Raw genomic sequence first — 25,539 nt, 5'->3', positions numbered from 1 at the left:
CCGCTTTATGAATGCGACCATGATAGTCCACCCGATTTGCTTCTCCTAGTTGCGCACTATGAGGCCTTGTCTGCAAAAAGGGCTGAAGCTGTGTGCATTAAGAAAGTGTCCATTAAGAAGAAGTGGAAGATGGCTGAGAGGCGATGTCGCAGACTCGCTGCACTCGCTGTGGTGATGTCTGCCAGGCAAAGGAGCGTGTGGACGCTTTCCAGACGTCTTGATACAACACCACCGTGCCGACATTGTCGGATCAAGATCTCAAGGCTAACTTTCATGTGACCCGTTCCACATTTGCCTACATCATGAGCGTTTCCCTCACTAGCACAGGAGGGTACCAACCCTCTCGTGCTGGTGTAGGGTGCATACCTCTACACTGGCGCGTCGCCCTCTTGCTGTACAGACTCACCACGTTGACAGAAGAAAGTACTGTGGCGCATCTTTTCGGCATGAGTCGGCCATCCATGAACCTGATCTTCTGAGGGTTTTGCGATGTCGTAGATGTTCTCGAGCCCCAAATTGTGCGGTCTCCATCACTGAACAATGTTAGAGACGACGTGCAACAGTTCGAAGCGTACACGGGCTTTCCGCAGGGCTTTGGCGCACTGGACGGCTGCCATATAAAAGTCTCGCCACCCAGAGGAAATGCTCAGGACTTTTACAAATATAAGGGCTGGTATAGCATAATTTTGCTTGCTGTTGTAGACCGCAACTACAAGTTAATGTTTCTTAACGTAGGGTCTACAGGGAGCAATCATGCTGCAGTAGTTTACGGAGGCTAGATTCAGGGTCTTGAAGAGAATTGAGTGTCAAATCGAAAATGTCAACAGCATTGTGCAGCATTCTGCAGCCTGTTTGTGTGAACAATGCATTGAGCTCGTCAGGTGAAAATGTCCGAAGTGCTTTGGCCAAGCACATCTTTTCATTGAAGCCATGACTACTTCGAAAAGCTTTGTTTTAGGCATGCAGTTATGAACAATGAACAGAATGTGAAAGACTGGCCAAGTTTGTGGCAATTTTTGGAGCATGTGTGCACACGGGTCTTTATTCAGCGCTGTCTGGGCAGTCAGGCTGATGCTTCTGCCAGCCTTCAAAGTATTGGCAGATTATGCTGACCATTTCATGGTGTATGTCATTGGCCTCCTGGTGGAGACTGTCTTTTTGGACAGCTTATACTCCTTTTTAGCCATCTTTTCGGCACGGTTTTCCTGCCTTTCTAGCAGCAGCACAACTTTATCTATTGATGATGTCTGCTGTCGCCTTTTGCATGTGTGACCGTGCTCGACTGAGGCAGCAGGTGTTGACGCCTGGCTCGTCGATGCCTCGCCGGTCGAGGCCAGACTGGTTGACGCCTCTACATTTCCGGTGTCTGGGCTGCTTGGCGCTTCTGATGGCGGTCCTGAGGCTATAATCTCTGAACCTTCTGGCAGCTGTTCCACCATGTCCAGCTTAAGAAAAGAAGAGAAAAGGAAGGTTACCAAATGTTGCTTCTAAGTGATTATTACTGCGTTGCATGACGAGTGGAAGTGGTACACATAACGTGCAGAAACATTTCAATATACCAGAATTTTATGCAATAGTTGCCGTTTTCTCTAAAAGAGTTTTGGTGCACCTTAGAGCACACGGCCTACCCTGGTACCCTTTGTAACATAACCAGCTGTAGAATCTGGGGTCGGGCATGAAATAAGTGGTAGCTGGCCCATGCTGTCGTCCAACTCACCCACGCTTGGTATGTGGTTGTAGGGAGGAACTTGCTCGCATCGAGAACTAGGAGTACAGGATTTATTTATAATATTTACATTAAGACAGAAGATACATTTCAACAGTCTAGCATGACTGCACAAAAGACGAAGCACAAAGCACACTGAGCAGCCAAAAAACGGCTGCTTAATAACCCTCTGTCCTCCCTAGATCCTTAGGTGAGAGAAAACTGCCACTCAATTGGGGTGTCCACACTCGCCAGAGGAGTAGTCGACCCACCCTTGAGGGGGAAGGTTCATACACTCACATCCGGACCTTGGATTCACAGAACACATAGCGGAGAGGGTCCTCGTAGTCATGGCTTCTCACACTTGACCCGAGCTGGCGCCTCTTGATTCCAGAGCTGACTGTACAGGTAGCCGCCGCGACTGTCAGTTGACTGTGACGAATTCTGGGGCCCATGGAAATGCACTGCAAAACACCCTTTTCTTGAAGTTCTCTTGCTCCAACTAGACTGTGCAGGCGACAGCAAACTAACAATACTCGGTCCTCCAAACGTGGCTTCTCTTTCTGACGCTGTCTGTTCTCCTAAGAAGGTGCATTGTTGGCTTTCCAAAGCGACTCGTCGCAGCGTTCCGGGAAGGTTTCGAAGGTCGCTACCCCCTCAGGTTGATAGAAACAGCTGCAGCGGGCTGGGAAAGGTTCACAGGTCAGTACCCCTGGCAGACCGATTGTAACACAGCCTTACCTATCGCCCTATTTTCATAACTCCAAGAAAAGTAACAAGTATTGTGCCATCTGGTACATCGGAAATGTTAACCAATGATTACGAAGCAACACAGACTGTGACACTTAATAAAGTTATCTGTGCATTTTTAGTACTCTGGGGCACAACAATGCCTCATGTTCATGTCATGTGTTTTAGTAACATGAAATTCTCTAAACTTTGCTGCCAGCTGTCTGGCGACAAACCTGGCCGGTAAAAAAACAATTTCGGTTTTTCAGTCTATTCTTAGTGTTTGCATACGACAAAATAAACAAATGTTGCACCTGAAAGCTCTCTTGTACCAGGCTTCGATCATTCATAGGCAGGTTTCCCAGGAATGTGTGAAGCCGTTTGTAGAATTGGCACCGAGTGTCAGGAGACCCAGTGCCAGCAGTGCTTGCCTTCCTGAAATAAAAACAAAGCACAGATAAGAGTCACTTCTTTATGTCCTAAGAGATGAACACAAATTTTTTCGTGTACAAGTACAAACTGCCAAGAACAATGAACCTCTTTGTGCTGAAAGTTAAAACTACAGGCAAAGTGGTAAACAACAAAGAAAAAGCTGTTGAATTACGATGCGATCTCTATAAGCTTCGATCAAAATCAGCTGATAGTCAAGGTACAAGCTGTCGTCGGCTATTTCTCTTCTCGCCGGGAATGGTAAGGTGCGTTGTCCAAAATAATGGTGCTACCAGTTGGCAACAGAACGTCATTAAACCATCCCACGAAGTGATTTCCGTCCATTTCTTGGTGGTAGTCGCCTGTTTTTTTGCCTCGGAATACACCCAAGCAGCCGTCGACGAAGCCGTCCTCGCTGTCAATGTGCGTCACAATCAGGCGCTGCCCTTTTCCAGATGGTTGTTTCAGACCCGTTGACAGGCCATTTGCTCGAGCGTACAGGCGTCCATGCTTCGGCACCATGGTGTCTGTCCACGCGATCGACCAAGTGTGTCCCGCCGTCATTCATGTCTCGTTCAGGAAAAAGCTTTTTCGGCTTTCCATCCGGTAGCACTCGACGTCACGGTGGTAGCGATTCCGCCATTCAGCGATGTCATCCTGGTCGATAAGCAGCGAATCGCTGCTCCTCTTCTCATGCTTGAATCCAATCTCGACAAGCAGGCGTTGCACAGTGCACCCCTTGAGTGATGGAGGATCCATACGCTTCGAGAACTCGTTATCTTCTCGACCGTCGGTATCTCGTTGTGGCGAAAGAAATTGTGCACATGACCTCCTCAGCGCACACAATGTGAAACCGTGATACTGCGTGCTGCGTCTTTCTTTCTCTGCATTTCATGGGCGCTTTCGCGAGGGCGTTGACATTTTGCAACCCGAAATATGCGACGCTTTGACCTCTCTCCTCACGTTGAAGACTGCTTTCGCTGACACTGAGCGTCTCGGCGACAAACTTGGTCGTATCCTCCATGCTGCGTTCAGGCTCCCTGTTACTCCAACACATGTAGCAGTGGAGGATCATGTTGTGTGAATCTCTATTCAGGATGTGGCCACTCTTGTTCTTCTTGGTGGTGTGTAGGAAGCCTCCATGTACCGCATTTTTGGGTGGTGACTTCTCTGACGAAATCGACGCAGGCCACAGCCAAGTCTGGCGGAAGAACCGCCGTGAGGTAAAAGCAGCCGCTAAATTTGGCGGGCAGCCATTTTGATTCTCTGTGAAGGTTCAAGAGCGCTTATACTGCTTCTGCATTCTTTTGCCATGCAGAACTCCCGCTAATTTCACCCGCCGTGGTTGCTCAGTGGCTATGGTGTTAGGCTGCTGAGCACGAGGTCGCGGGATCGAATCCCGGCCATGGCGGCTGCATTTCAATGGAGGCGAAATGTGAAAACACCTGTGTACTTACATTTAGGTGCACGTAGATCCCCAGGTGGTCGAAATTTCCGGAGTCCTCCACTACAGAGTGGCTCATAATCAGAAAGTGGTTTTGGCACGTTACACCACAATTTAATTTTTTTTTACTCCTGCTAATTTGCCCACGGAAACGTTCTGAGCTGGTACTGCTGTTACCGGAGTCCGATTTTCAATGCGTGGCTCTGCTTTAACTTCAAAACGGCGACGATGGAAGGTAGGAAGCCTGCATTCTTAGCAAAATCTGGCCGCAGCTAATTCGTTTGCTGCAGCGAGTCTGCTTGGCAGCCACATGGGTATTCAATGGGATCGGCAGAGTCCGTTTAGCTTTCATGTCGTCGCTACTGTGAACAGTCACAGTCCCACACACACAATGCAAACTAATGTGCAGCCTCAGAGATTGTCACCCGCCATGGTTGCTCAGTGGCTGTGGTGTTGGTCTGCTGAGCACGAGGTCGCGGGATCGAATACTGGCCACGGCGGCCGCATTTCGATGGGGGCGAAATGCGAAAACACCCGTGTACTTAGATTTAGGTGCACGTTAAAGAACCCCAGGTGGTCAAAATTTCCGGAGTCCTCCACTACGGCGTGCCTCATAATCAGAAAGTGGTTTTGGCACGTAAAACCCCATAATTTAATTTTTTTTTTTGCAGAGATTCTCCTGTGATCTAGCCCCTTCAGCTCTTTCTGCATGTGCTTAGCATCTAATCGCTGGCAGCAGAAAGTCCTGCGGAGCGGAAACCACGCACTCTAGCGTTCACGCTAAGACGTGTACGGCTCTGACGTCGTATTTGCTTTTACCTAGTGCGATATGCAAGCGAAACTGACCTTGAGAGAAAACTTTCACCGCTACCTCGACCCAATTGCTCAGTTTCCCGATAGCTAGCTCATGCTGTCCATTTAACTGGACAAGCCGATATGCAGTTTCTGAAGCCAATGATTTGTTTCTACTCCACAGTTGTATGTAATTGAGTACAGGAAAGAAGAAAGAAAAGATATCTGTCCTATACAGTGTGTTAAATCTTTAAAAGTACATGTTACTGGGCTAATTAGTTGCTTTATGCTGTAAAAGGGCACAAAAAACAGTAGGTGACCCTAATCTTTGATTTTGGGATCTCTTAGTAACACTCGCACCTCGGCGTTGGTGTTATGTTCATTGGTGGGCTGTAATCAGTTATTTCTAATTATTCCAGGCATTTCAGTAACTCAACTTGTAACTACACTTATGCTCTGATATAATATCTATAAGAAACCCATGGATATTTTACTGAACTATTTCTTTTCTATTTTTTCTGATTTATTTAGTATTTCGTCACAGCTAATTGATTCGAATTATTCCAGACACTTCTATAATTCAACTTGTAACTAATAAACTTATGCTCTGATATATTTATAATGGAACTCACGAATTTCGTGCTCTACTATTTTTTTCTGTATTTCGTCCCTGGTCATCTTGGGAGATGAACTGCAAGTGCTGCTCAAGAAACGAGTGTCACTCGATGCTCATGCCACTAATGAAAAGGACACGTACAGGACACAGGACGTGTGTTAGGTCCTCACGCACGTGCACCAACCCCATTTGTTTGAACGTTGCCAACGCTCGTGCTTAACTGTAATTACGCAGTAACTGAAGCAAGTGCCGATGTGAATTTGTTGCATGCCCGTAAAAGTGGGACCTGACGTTTCTTCGGGCTCAATTGCATCATGCTACGCCCGACAGTTATTTTTATGCAGCAAGATTGAAATGATGCCGGGCATATGGTTCCCATAACTGAAGAAGCATTCAAAAAGCATTGATCATAGAAATCTACAGCCCTTGAATTCGGCACATTGTCATAACTTCCCATCTATGATTCCTGCAGCTGGTTTACGATATAAAACCCCACCAACCACTGCCATGCACAAAAAAACAAACCAAAATAGGAAGGCTAATTAAACACGAATTAGAAAGTAGCATATTCACACTGTAAAAGAAGCAGATTTAAAATGTCTGTCAAACAGAACAAATTAATAAGTATATAGCTGGTAACATAGAGGAATACTATAGCATTAACGAGAGGGTGACAGGTCTTGTTCAACTTAATAAGAGCTACAAATTAAAGGTCGTACAGGTCTACTCCCGTAGATCCAGTCATGATGACCAGGAAGTCGAAAGCTTCTATGAAGACGTGGAATCGGCGATGGGTAAAGTCAAAACAAAATACACCATACTGATGGGCGATTTCAATGCCTGGGTAGGCAAGAAGCAGGCTGGAGACAAGTCAGTGTCGGGAATATGGCATATGCTCTAGGAATAGCAGGGGAGAGTTATTAGTAGAGTTTGCAGAACAGAATAACATGCGGATAATGAATACCTTCTTCCGCAAGTGGGATAGCCGATAGTGGATGTGGAGGAGCCCGAATGGCTAGACTAGAAATGAAATAGACTTTATGCTCTGCGCTAACCATGGCATCATACAAGATGTGGACGTGCCCAGCAAGGTGTGCTGCAGTGACCATAGGATGGTAAGAACTCGAATTAGCCTAGACTTGAGGAGGGAACGGAAGAAACTGGTACATAAGAAGCCGATCAATGAGTTAGCGGTAAGAGGGAAAATAGAGGAATTCCGGATTAAGCTACAAAACAGGTATTCAGCTTTAACTCAAGAAGATGACTGTAGTGTTGAAGCAATGAACAACAATGTTATGGGCATCATTAAGGACTGTGCAATAGAAGCTGGTGGTAACTCCGTTAGACAGGATACAAGTAAGCTATCGCAGAAGATGAAAAATCTGATCAAGAAACGCCAATGTAGCAAGCCTCTAACCCTACAACTAGAATAGAACTGGCAGAACTTTCCGAGTTAATCAACGAGTGTAAGGCAGTTGACATAAGGAAGTATAATCTGGATAGAATTGAACATGCTCTCAGGAATGGAGGAAGCCTAAAAGCAGTGAAGAAGAAACTAGGAATAGCCGAGAATCAGATGTATGCGTTAAGAGACAAAGCTGGCAACATCCTTACTAACATGGATGAGATAGTTCAAGTGGCTGAGGAGTTCTATAGAGATTTATACAGTACCATTGGCACCCACGACGATAATGGTAGAGAGAATAGTCTAGAGGAATTTGAAATCCCACAAGTAACGCCGGAAGAAGTAAAGAAAGCCTTGGGAGCTATGCAAATGGGGAAGGCAGCTAGGGAGGATCAGGTAAAAGCAGATTTGTTGAAGGATGGTGGGCAGATTGTTCTAGAAAAACTGGCCACCCTATATACGCAATGCCTCACGACCTTGAGCGTACTGGAATCTTAGAAGAACGCTAACATAATCCTAATCCATAAGAAAGGGGACTCCAAAGACTTGAAAAATTATAGACCGATCAGCTACTGTTCGTTGCCTACAAAGTATTTACCAAGGTAATCCCGTATAGAATCGGGAACATCTTAGCCTTCGGTCAACCAAAGGACCAGGCAGGATTCCGTAAAGGCTACTCAACAATAGACCATATTCACACTATTAATCAGGTGATAGAGAAATGTGCGAAGTATAACGAACCCTAATATATAGCTTTCATTGATTACGAGAAAGCATTTGATTCAGTCGAAACCTCGGCAGTCATGGAGGAATTACGAAATTGGGGTGTAGACGAGCCGTATGTAAAAACACTGAAAGATATCTATATCAGCTCCACAGCCACAGTAGTCCTTTATAAAGAAAGCAACAAAATCCCAATAAAAAAAGGCGTCAGGCAGGGAGATACGATCTCTCCAATGCTATTCACAGCGTGTTTACAGGAGGTATTCAGAGACCTGGATAGAGAAGAATTGCCGATAAAAGTTAACGGAGAATACCTTAGTAACTTGTGATTCGCTGATCATATTGCCTTGCTTAGTAACTCAGGGGACCAATTGCAATACATGCTCAACGACCTGGAGAGGCAAACCAGAAGAGTGGGTGTAAAAATTAATCTGCAGAAAACTGAAGTAATGTTTAACCCTTTCAGGCGCCACTTGCAATTATGCATAGAAAAAAATCTTTTTATATATAAACATTCTTTTTGGGACCTAAGAAACACAAAGCCATCGAATTCTTGAACGTTATCATGAAACTTTATTATTTGCAACATCGTACACAATTGTGTACACAGCGCCTCGGTGGTCACAAAATTCACTTGTGGAATGCGAGGAAGCAATTTCTCTCTTTCGTCAGGCACAGTGGCACGGCGCATTTCATGCAGAATATCCGGGCGCCTCGTGTGCACTTCTCGACCTTGCACCTAATTCGCACCTTCTGGTCGCGGGATTCGGATCAATGGTCAAAGGAGTCGTAGTGCGCGTCGGTGCAAGGAAGCGATATTCTTGCTTTTTTGCCCTATCTTTGGTTGTGGTGCTTGGATCTCTGCAAGAGAAGGCCTCCCAAGCTTTTTCTCGGGTAGTACCGACTTACTTAATGTTTCGGCAGCTTGCAAGCAAGCGAAAATTCATCAAATATAGGAGTTTAGCTCCAGGCAGCGTTTGATTGTCACGGTGGTAGTCCAGCCAAGAATTGCAGATACCCAGGTTCACAAAAGGAATAAACACCCTGTGTCCACTTCTTCAGCTTCCGTTTCCCCTGCAGCAGCATCTTCCTCTTCTGTGAGGTTGGTGAACGCAGCTGCAACGCAGGCGTCGGTCGCTTCGCACGAGGCTTCTTCTTCGTCACTTTCCCCAACGTCTGAAACATTTATCAGCAATGAGCTCCAAAAGCCTTTCAGCTGTCTTTTGGGTTTTCTTATACTTGTTTGCATTGTAGAAAGAATGACGAATGGCCAAAAAACCTGGAAAGCAAATCAAAGCAACTCTCAGCGTTCTTCATTTCTGCAGCGACCACGGCGCTTTGTACACAATCGTGTACACATGCGCGTGCGAGCGTTAGCGTTCGGTCATCTCCTCAGAAAGGATAAAATTATCACTCCTTGGTACTTCATATGATGCACAAGCGCGTCTAATTTTTTTTCGCTTGCCACAATAAAAAAAAGCGGCTCTAAAAAAATAGGAACTTGACTCACCGCTCTTTGCTGCTCTGGCGTCCGCCATTTCTTGTTTTGATATGAACATCTTCACCGAAATGCAACAGATGGTGCCCAAAATGCACATGGTTGTCAGTTTAAAGTTTGGGAATGTGCTAAAGCCAACCTAATAGAAAATTGCGCGCCCTAAACGCGAAAAAAAACACCAGAAGTACAATGTACACAATTGTGTACAAGGCGCCTTAAAGGGTTAACAGTCTCGGAAGAGAACAGCAGTTTACGATATGTAGCGAGGCACTGGAAAGGGGTAAGGGAATACAGTCAAACCTCGATATATCGAACACGGATATATCGAATTATTGCGTATATCGAACACTTTCTATATCACGTGTAAATTCGCATGCATTTTTAATTTTTTATTTCGAACGGGGCCGGATGTAAAATGGATGGATCGAACTCCGCCGCCCCAGACCAAGTGCGCTCTGTTGACAGGAGGCGAGCTTTCCCGCAACAGTCTCGAAGATATCGGCGGCGCGATGGGCGTTCCAGACTGCTGCGTACGACAGCTCCCACATCGGTTGCGCCGAGGGCGCCATTTGAACGTAGCGGCGTACACACGCGGTGGCTTGGAGCCAGCCACGGCCGGTCTCGAGGGAAGCGCGCGCTCCCCTAGAGACCGGCCGTGAGACAGCCCGGCCGCCTCAATCATGCGCGCCCGCGCCCCCGCCGTGCGCGCGTGATTGAGGCGGTCGTGGAGCCAGTTGGAGCACTTTGTCGGTGTTGAGCCACACAGCATGTGCATTGAGGACTTTGTTGGCGGTGACGACAGCACTGGAACAGTGGTGGAGTTAACAGACGTGAGATCGCGGCAGAAGTGACTGCTGAGCGGCCATACGAAGACGCTGCCGAGGCTGATCCAGCAAGCGCTGATGTTGCCCCGCTCCCGACTGCAACTGAGGCTGTAGCTGCTTTGGCCGTTGTACGCCGCTACTGCGGCGCAATAGAAGGCACTGGGCCGTCTCTTGTGGACCGTTTGGACTATGTTGAGGACGCCGTGGTCAAGCATGCGGTTTCCAATATGAAGCAAGCTGTGCTGCTTCAGTACTTTCAGCGAACGAAATAAATACTTTGTTTGAAGCTTCATGTGAGTATCTATTGCGCCACGATTGGTTCATTGATTGATTTGTGCTAGTTTTTGACGCGTTTTCTACGTGATTTTATATATCGAATTCTGGCTATATCGAACTATTTTGCGATCACCGCGCTGTTCGATATATCGAGGTTCGATTGTACATATACTTAGGGCAGGTAGTGACTGCGGATCCGGATCGTGAGACTGAAATAATCAGAAGAATCATAATGGGCTGGAGTACGTTTGGCAGGCATTCTCAGATCATGAACAGTAGGTTGCCATTATCCCTCAAGAGAAAAGTGTATAACAGCTGTAACAGTATAATAGTGTATAACAGTATAACAGCTTACGAAAAGGGTTCTACTTAAATTGAGGACGACGCAACGAGCTATGGAAAGAAGAATGATGGGTGTAACGTTAAGGGATAGGAAAAGAGCTGATTGGGTGAGGGAACAAACGCGAGTTACCGACATCTTAGTTGAAATCAAGAAAAAGAAATGGGCATGGGCAGGACATGTAATGAGGAGAGAAGATAACCGATGGTCATTAAGGGTTACATACTGGATTCCAAGAGAAGGGAAGCGTAGCAGGGAGCGGGAGAAAGTAAGGTGGGCGGATGAAATTAAGGAGTTTGCAGGGACAATATGGCCACAATTAGCACATGACCGGGGTTGTTGTAGAATTATGGGAGGGGCTTTTACCCTGCAGTGGGCGTAACAAGGCTGATGATGATGATGACAGACCCTGCAGTATGCATTATCCGTGTCGGCACCATATGCATTTGGCGCAGTTTTACCACGACTCTTCGAAACTGGCAGTCCAAATCACGCGATATGTGGTGCTGTTTCATAGATGCTGTACAGTTCATTTGAAGCTTCTGTAGCTTCGTAACGGCAATGGAGGAAGTTCAGCATAGTTGAAAGCAGGGGATCCTTTCGCTGCTCGTCCGGCATATCAGCGACGTTGAAGGCTGACATGGATGCGAAGAGCAGAGACACTGAAGCCACATCAGAAGGTAGCGGTGATCGGGAAGGCGCATTGGCGTCGGAGTGCTTTGTGCCCGATCGGTAGACAACGCGGATGTCATGTTCTTGTAAGAGAAGTGCCCATTGGCCTAGCAACCTTATTGCGGTGTAGCAAGCTACAAAAGAAACGTTGCATAATTAGACTTTTTAGGATTATCTTTCTCGCAATACACCAATATTTCGCGCTGAAGCCTAGGAAATGTACTGCGGTCAAGCATACTAAAAGTGTAAAAGGGTCACTGTCATTGGACATAAGAGTTCTTTAATTATACAATCGTGCACCCACCGCCTATCAGGTCGCCTAAGTAGACATACTATGCTGGCTGATAGCAGCTCCCTCCCACTTTTAGTATGGTTCACCGCATAACTAAAATGTACTGCAGCGAAGAAGCAGTACATTTGTATTGAGTGAATAAACAAATGGTTTTTACAACAGTACAGAAATAAACGCGCACTATACATCAGTCTACCACACAGAAGAGCGTCGCAACAAACGGTAGCTGATTCACACAGGCCGTGTAGCCCACTCATCAGTCGTAAAGGGTATTATGGGTAGTTCAAAATTTCAGACACACATATATGTTCATATGTTTACGATCACACTCCTTACGTAATAAGACTGCCAGAACTTCCACAATAGAAAGTAATTTACAACACACAAATGCAAAGAACACAAACATATGTCTTGTTTTCAACTTGATCCTTATGCATGACATATAGCACTGAAAAACGTGAACATGCTGTGTGTTAGCCTCGTAAACTTCATACTAGGCAAGGAGCTAGCACACCACCATCCCACAACAGCCGCTAATGAGACCAAAACTGGAGCACATGTCTGAACTTGCAAACAGAGCCCCTAAGCCACTGTGGTCCTCCACCACCCCTGCTGCACGGCTACACCACTCATTTCAAGCACAGCACACCAAACACACATTCAGCGCTGAACAGTAAGCGGTCGATGCAGTTGCATTTACATGACTTGTAGCAAGCTGCACGTCCCTCGATCTCCGTTAAGCAAAGTCAGACACGGCGACGCCACATCGCAGTTTGCAGAACTTCGCTGCCGAGGCGCTAGGCCGCTTCGATATTTTAATTGTCACCACCGCCGGGTTCTCAAGAAAGCATGGGTCACACAACGCAGATTCTGTACTGCCAGAGCTCACCAAGGCCAAAGCCGCACTGGCGTACCGCCACTACTCACGGCTTACCGCCAAGTAACACAGAACCTACAACCAAAACACAAGCAACGCACGCACAATCACATGAGCAATATTGAACATTGCGCGGTCGAGAGAATGATCACGTCGAGGACGAACACGCCACCCCGTCGCTCGGCGCCAGCATCGCGCCTTCTCAAAAATCCCTAAACAATCCTGTCCCTGGCACCTGGGATCGGGTCACGTGAGGGATTTTTGTATGACATTTAGACGCACGCTCCAATGCCGGCATGTCTAGGGGGCTCTCGCATTGCCGAAGGGGTGCTGTGAAAATGGTGCTAAAAAGCGCCCTCTGTCCTGAACTGTGTAGTACCAAGCTTGGTCGTCTGCTTCGGAAAGGACGTTTACAATATGGACCCGCCACTTTCGGTTTTGTTGTACCACTACTTGCAGCGAATATCGGGTGCCAAAGATTTTTTCAGGGGTGGCACGCTGCGTAAAGGCAATAAATTATGCAACGCCGAATACATGTACGCCGTTCAAGAAATAAGCGGCAAAGTTTTAGCGTGGTGTCAATTGCAATTGAAGCAAGTCACGTACGAAGTTGAACTTCATGTAAGGTTTGCACGCTGCTAGATTCAGGCGCACAAATGCGAGGAAATGCTTGCTATAAATGAATTCACAGCTGCGATAAGCAGACATCGTGAGTACGGAACTGCTCAAGCGCACGACGGTACGGTCCGCGACAGCAGCATTCTTTCGACATGCCGCGAAACTGTGGGCCTCCTGCAATCTTTGTTGACTGCATGCCGCTAGACAAGTAGTTATGCCTGCATTGTAGTAGCAGTCATCTGTCTCTTTAGGAACTGATAAATAACTGATGCAATGTATATGAGCTCGCAGTAACGTACGTGCGAATCGTGCTGCAGCGTGAGCTCGTGCGCTGCTCGCTTGATGTAGCGTTTAATGGCAGCGCTTGAACATCGATGTGCTGCAATCAATACTACCTTGCTGCACTGCCTCAGTGTACTGGCTTGAGGTCAAGGATGAGCACATCTAATTCTCTAACCTGTGCTGCTCGTGGTGATGTAGTGAATTGTCACCAAATCAGCCTGACCATTTGTGCTCATTTGGACACACCTGGTCACTTCGCACCGGTCGAAATGTTGTCGCTGTGGCTGGGTCTCAAATCGTGAATCACCAGCCATGCCTGCTGCTATGTCAGTCTGCCGTCGGGAGTGTAGGTGCAAAGTACCGAATTTTAGAATGCAGATAAGCAAGCTTCAAGACAGGTGAAGAAGTCAGCATGGCGCGAAGTTTCGCTTACCCAGCGCAACGAACTGCAGCTATCTGGCACGCCCCACGCTCCGCTTTATGAGGCCTTGAAGGAAAATGGTGGAATCTGGTGTTGGGATTCAGGCCTTGTTCATAGCCAGCCCACGATGCAGAAGTAACGACGGTGACGCTTTTTCGAAGCTGAGCTGGGTCCCTCCGGATCGGCATCGCCGATTCCTTCTGCTTCCAGCATTACGTCTCATGGAGAGTCTGTTTTCGTTAAACTACAGGTTGCGGCTAGCTCGCAGCATGGTTGGTGTGGTCTGTGATAAGTGACGAGCCTTTTTGCACTCGCAACAGGGCAGAAAAATGCGAATTGACGCAAAACTTGCGCTAGAAACGTGCTTCGCCACATCCAGGGCTCAATACTACCCAGATAACGTTTCGTGCGCCGCTACTATACCTCAAACTCCAGCACAAGACGCCCAGGGGACAAACGAATACAACATGCGCTAAGAAACCGCCTCCGTAGTGCCTAGGCAGACTTGCATATTGAAGGGGCAAAAGCCCCCAGATTTTCTCTCGTGCCCGTTCTTATCCCGCCTGCGCATAAACGTCGAGCGCCTTTAAAAGCGCCACGCCTGGCTGTACCTTCTAGCAATTGTAACCCCTGCCTGCCTGATAGGCGCGAGCGCTGGCTCAGATTGTGAGGTACGCTGGCGGTTTTGCCATAGAGTTATATAGTAAACGGGAAGAGTGGACACTCCCATAGGCGCCCGCGGCCCACTTTGGCTCTGAGTGCACCTAGCGGAATTGGCGAAATGCAGCAGCCTCCAAGATTGTCGCGCGTGCCACCGAATCTCGGAGGCCTTAATTTCAGTTTAGTTTCTGAGTTTTCCCCCTGACCCATAACATTGCTTATATCAAGTGATTTCATGCAGGCGTTTGTGCCGCTGTTTATATCAACGTTAATGGAACTAACTTCAGTTGCCAAACTCTCCACCTTCTTCATGCGGCTTCAGCGGCCCGCATATTTTCACGCGAGGGGGCGCTGTCTTCGAAACAGGCTCCCGCTGGCCGCTGCCGAAATACTAGCAGACGCAGCAGGCCTGCGGCCGCCCAATGTTGTAGCATGCAGCCTTCGAGAATGTTGAGTAACTGGCATCCCAAATATCGCACTTACCATGTTTATTGTAAAGACACCAGTCAGTTCTGAACCCTGTGCAGCGAGTATTCCGCAAATCTTTACTTCAGCGACTCAAGTGATACAGATCATCGCTGTCTAGCCAATGCCACCAATGGCCGAAATTGCGGGCGGTCATAATTTTTGAAAAGAATGTGGTTCTAAGAGTTTCTTCACCAAAGTAGCATATTAGACATCCACTTTAAAGGTGGAAATCAGATCATCGCAAGGCTCATGGTAAATTCACTTATCAGCTTACGTAAACGCAAATGTCTGGCAGGCATTAGTGCAGTGTGTTTTAAGCATTATTTAGCAATAGCTTCAGAGCGTAAAGTCCTGCATTTATGGTACTCGAAAGCAGAGCACAAGTACTTACGATTTCTGTGGTGCAGTTTTCCACAATAAGCAGATTTTATGCACAGCGCTCCCTTCATGAATGAATCCGCGTGCAGCTCACAACCAGAGCCACGAAGGCTGAACTTTCTCGGGTCCCTGAGTTGTCAGTCTCTCTTTCCCCACAAAAGCGAGGATACCTGATGCCAACTCCAGAGAAGAAATATCAGTATTTTGACTTTACCGCTCTCCATGTATTGTTCCTAGCGTGCGCTACCATTCCAACAAGTATTTTGCGATCCTTCACGCAGTGCGCTACAGCTAGACACAAATACGGACACTTGTACATTTTATTCACAACACATTTTGCGCTTTTTCCTAAGTGCACACTTCATTACAGCAGGCGAGACTTTTTCCTTGCATTCTTCCCCTGCTGACTGACATTGCTCCTCTCAGCCAGGAATCTTGCATAAATATGCATCTGCATTATCAAGTATAACTTCATTACCTGCACTGTGAAGTCATCTAAGTGCAGGCTACAACCCACCCATTGTAGCTTCCTGCTCGAAAGAAGATCCACAATTAACCAGAACAAATTCCCCCAAACTTTTCCGTCTTAGTTTCTCGCTCGATCACTGACTTGATGCCAGTCAGAAGTTCATTAAGGGGGCTTGAAGGGTGCTATAGTGCTCCAAGAACATATGAGTGCTTTTCAGTCAGAAGAGCTGCTGCAGGCACATTCTCCACATCTGTGATGGTTTCTTTGCAATCTGTGCTTTTGGAAAATTTGTCAGCCTTCTTTCCAATAATGCCGACAAGATAATAGATGACGTAAATTTAGTGGAAGGGCGGCTGTAGCCATGATCGCAGGGATTTTCAGACGGCTCTACACGTGTTACTGCCTTACATAATGAAGTTCTTGATTTCTTGTTTGCTTGTCAACTAAAGCTGACTTCTCGCTCATCAGTGTCTCTTTGAGTGCAATTAGCACGGGCCACACCTGTGCAGTCGTTGCCCCTCACAGCTATCTTCAGTGGTGCATGCAAGCTTAGGAGACGGAATATCTGGGTGAAGTTTGTGATTGTTGGATGGTCTTCGTTGCCACCAAATGTTCGAACTATACCAAAGAAGCGCTGAAACAGAAGGAAAAAAGAAAATGCTACATAACTGTCTCTGCTATCGCTTTCAGATATCCTTCGCCAGTGTGGGGACAGTAAACGAACCTCTTCGAAGTCCTTTAAAGTGGGCTCGCCGTCCATCACAGGTGCATTGAGGTTCAAGGCTGCTTCTTCAGAGCCACATTCTGGATTCAATTTGTTTTTCTTTCTTGGTGTTAATTTCCTGTCTGGCAGTTTGCGCTTCCTTGTAGGTGGCTTCGACAGGTAAGGCAGGTTAGGGAAAACCTTCGGTACGCATCCTTCGACAAGGCTCCACTTATCCCTCTCGATTTTGGCTTCTTCACCATTAATAACATGTTAGTACGTCTTCAGTGTGTCTTCTTCGTGAAAAATAAGATCGCACACACGTGATTTGCCTGAGAGTTTTCTGTGAACACGAGGAATGGCGCGATCCCATCTCGCAGTGTTGTTGTTTCTGTAACCGCTCATGCAGCCCGGCACACAGCATATCGGCATGGCAGATACAGCACCTGGAACTCTGCATGCAAGTGCACATAGCACAAAGACAACTATCAGGGACCGCGTCGCGAAAGCACTCTACGACATGCGCGCACAGTACGAGTACAGTAACCGATCGGACTGGCTGAAGCCTGGTACCACTGCAGCGCCTCTCAAAGCCAGTGGTGGCGGTGCCGCAAAACCGCTCTGTTTGGCAACTGAAGTTGGTTCCATTAACGTTGGTTTATATGTTGTGACGATGAACGCGCAAAGGTGTTTCACTTCATGTTAGTTTCACTTAAATTCATATTTGCTGTTTCAAGCTGTAACTTAGCACAACAATCATGCCAACTGTTGAGGAAGTAGAACTTTATCGCTTATGATATTGTATGCAGGGTGTCTACCAACCGGGAAAACCGGGAAAACCGGGAATTCTCAGGGAATTTGAACAGTCTGGAAAAACTCAGGGAAAACTCAGGGAATTTATGCTTCCATCAGGGAAAATTAGCTGTAACTTTATTGAAAGGGAACGAAAGTCGTGTTAATGCTAGCACCAGTAACAGAGGAATCGCAACGAATCATTATTGACGCCGTGTCATCGGCACGATGTATTGCCAGAGTAGTTAACGACCGATTTTCTAGACGCCCGATTTTTCGGACATGCCCGATAATTTGCACGGTTTTGCGGTACCACCACGTACTCCATATAGTCAATGTATATTGCCCGGACTGCAGGTCTGAAATGGCATTAATCAAAGCCGCCACCGCCGCTATTTTGATTATCTCGCCGCCTCGAACCGGCACTCTCGCAGGCAAATCCGCAAATCCGTAACCACCACCGCGGCAACGTCAGGCCTGGCTGCTTCTATGTTCGCTATTAAGCTTCTTGCCGTGCGGTACCGTGTTTTTCATTGAAAGAATTCGCCGCTATCACCAATGGCACCGACTCCGCCTTTGCAATCCTAGCGATTGGCTTTGAAGCTCGCAGAGCACAGCGCGTTGCGTAATGCCAGTCTGCGAAAGTTAGCTTCGCCTCGGTACACTAATGTTAGACGGTGAAGCATAACAAGCGTGGGAAGGGGGCACTTGTCGCGGGACACAGTATACATTACTTAATTACACATGCGTGCACGTCGTCTTCTGTCACAGTACAAGCCCTGATATGCCTAAAAAGCGTACTGGCAGGCCTTCAGAGCTTTTTGAGACGTGCCTGTGGTAATTTTAGCCCTTAAAGGCAGTTAAAGACATGCATTAATTTTTTTCAGACTGCCCGTTTTTTTCAATTTTTTTTTTTGCGGCCCCTCGGAAGTCCAAGAAATCAAATGTTGACTGTACAACTGACCAAGAGGATGCTTCAGATGATCCATGTGGTGAAAGCGTGGTAGAAGGAGGATGAGAACAGAAAGGACCGACGCACTGAGGAATTATCGGGAAAGGAAGGGTGCCGCCAGCTTTTTGAAGGAGCTTGAGCTAAAGAACTAAGTGATGGCTGGTGCTGAGACACAGGTGTCCCTCATCCAAACCAAAATAAATTGTTTACGCAGTGAAACCCAACACTGAGATGTTGTGTACGGGCTGAGAGTATGTCAGGACAGTTGAGGTTGACTTCCCAGCTGCTGAGAGAGAACCTTAGTTGTGACAAAGTTCAGGACCTCATACAGATGAGCTTGCTATCAGTTGATAGAAATAGCTGATATTAAAAAAATATTTACTTATGTATGCATCTCCTTTTCATTCGTATTTGAAAATGTTCGACTCAATTTGGAATGGGCTTTACCATTTCTTTCGCTGTGCATTTTACTAACACCTTCCTTCTGTTTTCTTTTTAAATAAAATATATATTACTCCTTACTATTCAAACTGGATTAAGTCATTTTTTTTTTGTTTCAGCATGCTTACTAGAGAGTGACAGCATCGGGCAACGTGGTGTCAGCCTGTCTTGACATAAAACAAAGATCTGACTCATTCAGGGAATTTCGCAAAGGTGCTCAGGGAAAACCTGGAAAACTCAGGGAATTTGGAAATGTCAACTTGGTAGACACCCTGGTATGTCTAGTAACTCACGCCAACATGTGTATCGTAAATAAGTGTGCTATGGTCCTTAAATATAAATGGACTTGTTGCACAGTCAAGAACACAAAAATAGCAGACAATTTACTGCAGCAAGATTGTAAGAGGCAGATACATGAAAACGGGAAGAAACAGCGAAATGCAAGTAATATGGGTGTCACACGGTGCACTTTTAAACACGATCAAGCCTTATCCGATTTTAATTGCTTGGTCGCGATTGGTTCTTTTGCGCAAGCTGCGCGATGGAGCCAATAGCAGTCGAGAATTTTGATCCAGATCGGAATTCATTGCGATCGAAAGTGGTCGTGTGACTCTGGTATAATGGAGAATTGTCAGAAATAATGGCGTGATGGCAGTAACCTTGAAGAAGGAAAACACATAGAAGACGTGTTGCAACTACTCAGATAAGGAAAAAAAAAACGCTGCACATACCTGCCAGCAATTAATTTTCTCAAAATGGGATTGTTTTAGAAGGAAAAAAATATGACATTTTTTCTTGTACCTCTGGGCAGGAGGGTGAATTAGGGTAACAAAATGATGTGAATGGTTGCGTGCCGAAATAAAATGGCTATAAAAATAGTTGAGCACGGACCAGCGTCCTCATCTCGAATGTGTAAGCCATTGTGTCCGCCATTAAACAGCTACAATTAAACACAGTGTGTTGGGGGTCTTCACCTGCTGTCTTCGAAGCCTTGTAATCGTCATCTGCTACTTGGAATTTCGCCCTTGAGTATACATGATGTCCTCTGGCTGTACAGTGTATTTTGAGGAAATAGTGGAGCTTCCTGCAATACATAGAATGACAAATAGAAGCTAAGCAACACTGGAGGCATCAAAGCTATTGAATCTAGACGCTACGTTCGTTCGTATTAGCAAAACTCGAGCCTGCAAAGCTTTATAATGGAGATGCTGCGTTCCTTGATGTAATGCGTTTTGTTTGTTTTGTTAAGGAAGTGCTGTTATAAATGCTAAGAAAAAAGGAACTTTTTACGGTAACGACTCCACACACAATTAAAATGTGAAAACACGTATCTTCAGCCCCATGCAGAACAGCTAACAATGCTTGAGCGCACATAGCCTGCTGCAGAGGTTGAGAGAGAGAGTGCATTATTGCCATACTGCAAATATTGCAGGTTGTACCACTTTAGAAATAGTTACATTTCTTTTGCAAAAGTAGAGCCCGATACTTTTTCAGCAGTCGCTGTGCGTAACGTAAAGCTCTGTGCCCCGAATGTTGTGTTCATAGGCCGCATTTCTTAATGAACCATTTTATTTTCTAACTTCGTCATTGTATCGAACGTGCCACGCAGCTTGGACACTGCTGCGTCGCTGTTATCGCTGGCATCATCGCTCATTGCTGTGTATAAAAGAAAAAGAATGCGAAATGAAAGTCAGCATGCAAAGGGGCAGGGCAGAGTTGACTGGTGTGGTAGAAGTCTGTTGCCAGCTTTGTGGGTCAATGTTGCCAGACTGTTTGCCAAATTTGACGGGGCGAGACACCGTAACAATAACGAATGCAATGAGGCCGTCTCCAAAGCTTACAGAGTTACCAGATCAGGAGTATAACACGCACACATGCTCCCAGCTCCCTAGAGTACCGTAAAGTTGCTGCATAATCCACATGCTTTCGAATCACTTGTTGCGAGCGCTGCTCTCCGACGGTATGAAGCGTTTCCTCTCGCTGCGCACGCTGTGGATGGTCCGCGCAGGACAAGGCTTTCGCTGGATCTGAAACTGAGACGCGTTGCGTAACACTCAGGGTGCTTTATATCGCTGCGCGCGATCGCAGCAACTGTAGAAAGCGGTTACATCATCTTGCTTTGCATTGGCAGTCTCCTGGGGCTTACGCTGCTCGCAATAAAGACTTTTCTGAAGCTGAGACGCATTGCATAACACTCGGGCGCTTTATATCGCTGCACGCTCTCGCTGCAATGGTAGAAGTGATTTGTATCGCCTTGCTTTGCACAGACAGTCTCCTGGGGCTTACGCTGCTCGCAATAAAGACTCTTCTGAAACTGAGACGCGTTGCATAACACTCGGGGCGCTTTCTATCACTACACGCGATCGCTGAAACGGGCCAAAGTATATGCTGTGCCTTTGGTTTTGCTGCATATATTTTAAATGAGAAAAGAGACGGTATCTTTGAGATCGAGAGAATTTCTCGTTGCGTAAAGAATTTTTCTCAAACGTGGCGCGAAACCCCCTGGAGCTTCCTTTCTGGCTACGCACGCAGTTTCCGCCGCGCGCCGGCGGCGATCTGTCGCTACCTGCAAGTTATTCTTACCTGCACAATACATATGCTTCTGCTTCTTGTCTGTGACCACTCAAGGGCTGCAGCCTAAGTGCTTTCAGTCGTCACAGCTGCTTTAATGTTTTTAAATGCTGTGAATCCAGTTGAGTGCTGCAATGAATGCAATAATTGCAGCTCGAGGTATTTCTCGGTTGGAGAGGGTCACGGCCGCAGCAGCTTGAGGTTTCTGAGCCCTGCCGACGCACCATTGGAGTGGCTCTGGAAAGAGCCGTTTGCGAAAAGAAAAACATTCAGACAAAGGAGGTTTTGCAACATCAGGGGCATCCAAGCAGCTGCGCACGAGGTTGTCTTAGAAGGGGTAGCGGCAGGCGATTGCCTCCATCAGCCGAAGGAAGCAGTCTGTGATCCCTGGTCGCCCGTTCACCGACATCTACCAGATCCAAGCAAAGTGCGAGCGCAGCAGAGCCGGCGAGGCTTTGTTACCGTTTCGAACGAGTCGGCACTTTGCCTTCTGCCACTCGCTCTCTATGCGTTGTGCGTTTGCCCCTGTTACAGGGTCCACAAAGTTGACGCTGTGATTGACTGTTTGCCAGTCCAGGTTCAGTGGAGCTCCATTGGCGTCCGCAAGAGTGGGCATGCTTTGATATGCAGCCCATTCGTTGCTGTGAACTGTGGTGCCTGGGAGGACATTTTTGGCGATTAGGGGGCCAGGGGTAGCGGTGTCCCTCTTGTCAACTTCGAAGAGCCTCGGCTATTTTGTCTGAACGCACAGCATTCCAAAAATCCATGAACCTTGGTCCGCTACACCGCCGTAGTTGTTACGGCACCTGGGAGGAACATTGCCTCCAGCGAGGAGGTGACCTCGGTTCGATTTGCATTTGCCTTTCATTAGGCACTCGTCGATCTGAACAACCTAGCCCACACCTCCCATCGGCGGCTGTTCTAGAAGCTCAGCCATCGCCACCTCCCTATCATAATTTCTCCAGTCCACGCAGGTGGCATTGCTCATTTTAAATACATTCTCCACCAGCTTTTTAGTGCTCCTGGAGGAGAGCCCATTAGCCAAGGCGTACATCAACCAGATTATTTCTGTTTGTGAGAGTTTCACGTTGGGGCCTCCCAGTACGTCGGTCCAAGCAAAAAATGAGCCCTGCCCGTGCAGTGCATTGGAACTGCGGAGCTGTGAAAGCTGCTCCTGTAGCGATTGCATTTGAAGCTAGGTCTGGTACCTTTTCTACACCAGCGATGGTATGTCACGACTTCTCCCTCGCATACCGGCTCGCTGGGATTGAACCCTAGATCCTTGCAGACGCCCCAGTAGTCGGACATTGGTGGACGGCCTTCACGGGTTCCGGTCCTCTGAGGTCGAACTGTCAGCGTCGGCACCAGCCCGGCTCCACGCAGAAAGGCCTGTTCCACAGCAGGGTCCTTGAGGATGTCCGAAATCTCCAATACACTTGGGTCCATCCGTGGCGTCGTCATGGCGAAATCAAATGAGGCGAAATTGTTGCGGTATTTATAAGCCCCTACGTGGATGCGGGGGAGGGCGACTCGGATGAAATGACACCAAATGAGATATCGAAGGCACCTGCTACGTTAACGAAAGTTAACGTGGACGCGGGGGAGGGAGACTCAGATGAAATGACACCAAATAAGGAGATATTGAAAGCACCAGCTTCATTAACGAGAGTGAGGAGGGCTCGAGTTCAGTGTCATGGGTCACATGGTCGTGATCACGAGGTAGGCAGCTCAAAACAATACCATATAAGAGAACGCCAATAAATACCCTGGAACGAGGAGTTAACCTGGGAGTTATTGAGAGTGAGGAGGGCTGGCATGAAGCGCTACCAAATAAGGATATCGAATGCAGCCGCTATGTGAAGGCAGCGCATGTCACATAGCGTGGCAGTCGATCCACGTGACCCGGGTTCTGTTGGCCTTCCCTTACATGTGAACAGTTATGTGAACAGCGTCCCTAACAGTCCAAAATTTTACGTAAAATTCAACTGTCAGACCATTGATTCCTGGACTGCGATTATGCTTTATAGACTTCAATCGAAAATAACTCATCCTCATCTATGGCTGAGTCGCATACTTGTGGCGGCTCTGCTGGTGAAGCAAAAGGAAAGACATCTGGAGAGGCAACCTGTTCAGCATACATGGTCATGTAAAACTGCTTCGCCAGTGCAAGAACTCCATTTGGTGAATCGACTATGCTACCATCACTTGGATCTACTAGGGAAGAGAGAGTTGTGCTCCTCTTTGAAAGATGCTTACGTAGGACATTTCTGCTGCACCATACTTCGATTTTCCACAGCTCTGCTCGGGTTGTGGCCCTCAAGCCAACCCAGCGTAGCTGCAGGTGAATCCGAAGCTCCTTTCGGATTGAGGTCAGTGCCGGAGCAACACTAGGCCCACCAGATAGTGCCCTCGAGAGCAGGAGGATCACGTCGGAGACGATTTTAATCTCCTCACGCTACTCGCGCGCTCAACGTTTGCCCCAAGATCTGAAGTACTCACGCACTCTGCCCTTCGCATCATCTCGTTGTGTGCTACCTAGATTCTCTTTGTTCTGCAGCGATCGAAAGAGAATGGATTATACCTCTGCGTTTGCCTGCCGCATTTTAGGAAACGTGGATTCAGGTGCCACGGCCTCTTCCCTTGCAAGACTATGTTAGAATCTGCAAACCGCAAAATTAGGAAGCTGTGGTCGCTAAGAGCAGAAGGAATCAACCAAGAAGAATGCATACTGGAAGCTAGTGACGACGAGATGTAAAAACGATAGATGCGCCTCTGCGGGCCCCTTCCTGTCGAAGTCATTCCTAACTGTCCAGGGCGAAGCACGCGCCAAGCATCGACCAATCCTAGCCCATCGGCGAGCTCTCGCAGTACAGCATTTCCACGCATATCTTTAACTGATGGAGTCCCTCTACGGGAGACACGGTCAACCAGTTCTAATGCACAGTTGAAGTTGCCTACAAGAATTAGCCGAGAGGGATCTACTAAGTAAGGGTCTAATGCAGCGAAAAACTCTCTCTGATCTCTAGACTGGTTTGGAGCAAAAACATTAACAATTCGAATGCCAGAATCAAAGATTCACCGAGAAGATACAGCCCTCGGCACCCCTGGCATGATGAAGAACATAGCTGTAGAAATTCGACATCAAAGTGATGGCTGTACCCCGGCTGCCCGACTCCCCATAACTCCAGAAAGATCTGGTGCGAAAAATTCTGTCAAAGTCGCTGATCTAGCCTAACCTGTGGAGATAAGTTCCTTGGAGTACGAGAATGTCTACCTTTTTGGATTTAGCCAAGTTGACAACCTCTAACTGTTTCGAAGCTCGGGACAAACCACTACAATTGAAAGAAGCTATAGTAAGGGAAGGAGCCATATTGGGGGAGAGAAAATTTAGCGGAAAGATAATTAAAGCAATTTAATCAAGAAAAAGCTAGAGAAAATAAGAGCTGGCTAGTATTGAGCAATACTAGCCGCTTAATATATATAAGCTAGAACTAGTTATGAGAGTCTCCGAAATTGGAGACCCCTCATTAATAGAATCATATCTGTCTGACAGTTTGGAGCAGTCGCATCGAACCCTATTATAATGCACACAAGGAGAGAAATCCTCCATGTCTGAAGGTATGTCAGTATCGGAGGCAGAATCTGTATGGTCCACGGCAGTGCGCTTGGATTCAGGAGCGCCAGGCTCTGAGGTTTGGTGCACAGTGCATGGGATGAACTGTAAACGCTTGGCGTGTCTCGAAGGCATTTCAGCGAGATTCTGTTCACTCTGCGAAAGAACAGCACTGCGGATTCGAGTGAATCTTTTTTGCTAGACTGTGAAACAAATATGACATTGGACAACAGGGCTCCGTCACTTTCCACAGCTCTGATAGCCTTTGCGATGGGTCCCAGCAAAGTATGGCATCATTTCAATGCGACCCTTCTCTTCTTCGTCCAGAAGGACCAGTCTAGGAGTCTTGTCAAAGTTCAAGTTTTCCATTATAGCTATTTCCTGCAAGACCTCCTTGTTTTTCAAAAGGCTTTCAAAAGAGAGACAGACACCACTCCATCTTCTCTTGCTTGGAAGCTTCAGGCTGCAGCTAACACTTTTGCCGTACTTCGATTCCTGCCTTTGCTTGAATGTGGCCAACACCACGTAGATTTGCTTCACGTATTTGAT

The 25,539-nt window shown here is 47.1% G+C and overlaps 1 protein-coding gene across 8 annotated transcripts in view; it reads left to right on the top strand.

The window, feature by feature from the left end:
• Nucleotides 1-25,539, top strand: part of LOC139057558 (uncharacterized) — a 302,935-nt gene that overhangs the window by 17,364 nt on the left and 260,032 nt on the right. Inside the window, exon 3 of one of the 8 annotated variants that reach the window (XR_011512897.1) lies at nt 16,609-17,353. The exons of the other annotated variants lie outside the window; for them this stretch is intronic. The gene's annotated coding sequence lies outside the window, so the exon portion shown is untranslated. Of the gene's footprint in view, nt 1-16,608; nt 17,354-25,539 lie in introns of those variants that run through there. 8 annotated transcript variants of the gene reach the window in all.

The sequence above is a fragment of the Dermacentor albipictus genome, chromosome 3 (assembly GCF_038994185.2).
Source record: "Dermacentor albipictus isolate Rhodes 1998 colony chromosome 3, USDA_Dalb.pri_finalv2, whole genome shotgun sequence".
In the NCBI taxonomy this organism is placed as follows: Eukaryota; Metazoa; Arthropoda; class Arachnida; order Ixodida; family Ixodidae; genus Dermacentor; species Dermacentor albipictus.
Note: the sequence above shows the minus strand (reverse complement) of the source record. Positions and strands in the feature narration are given on the sequence as shown.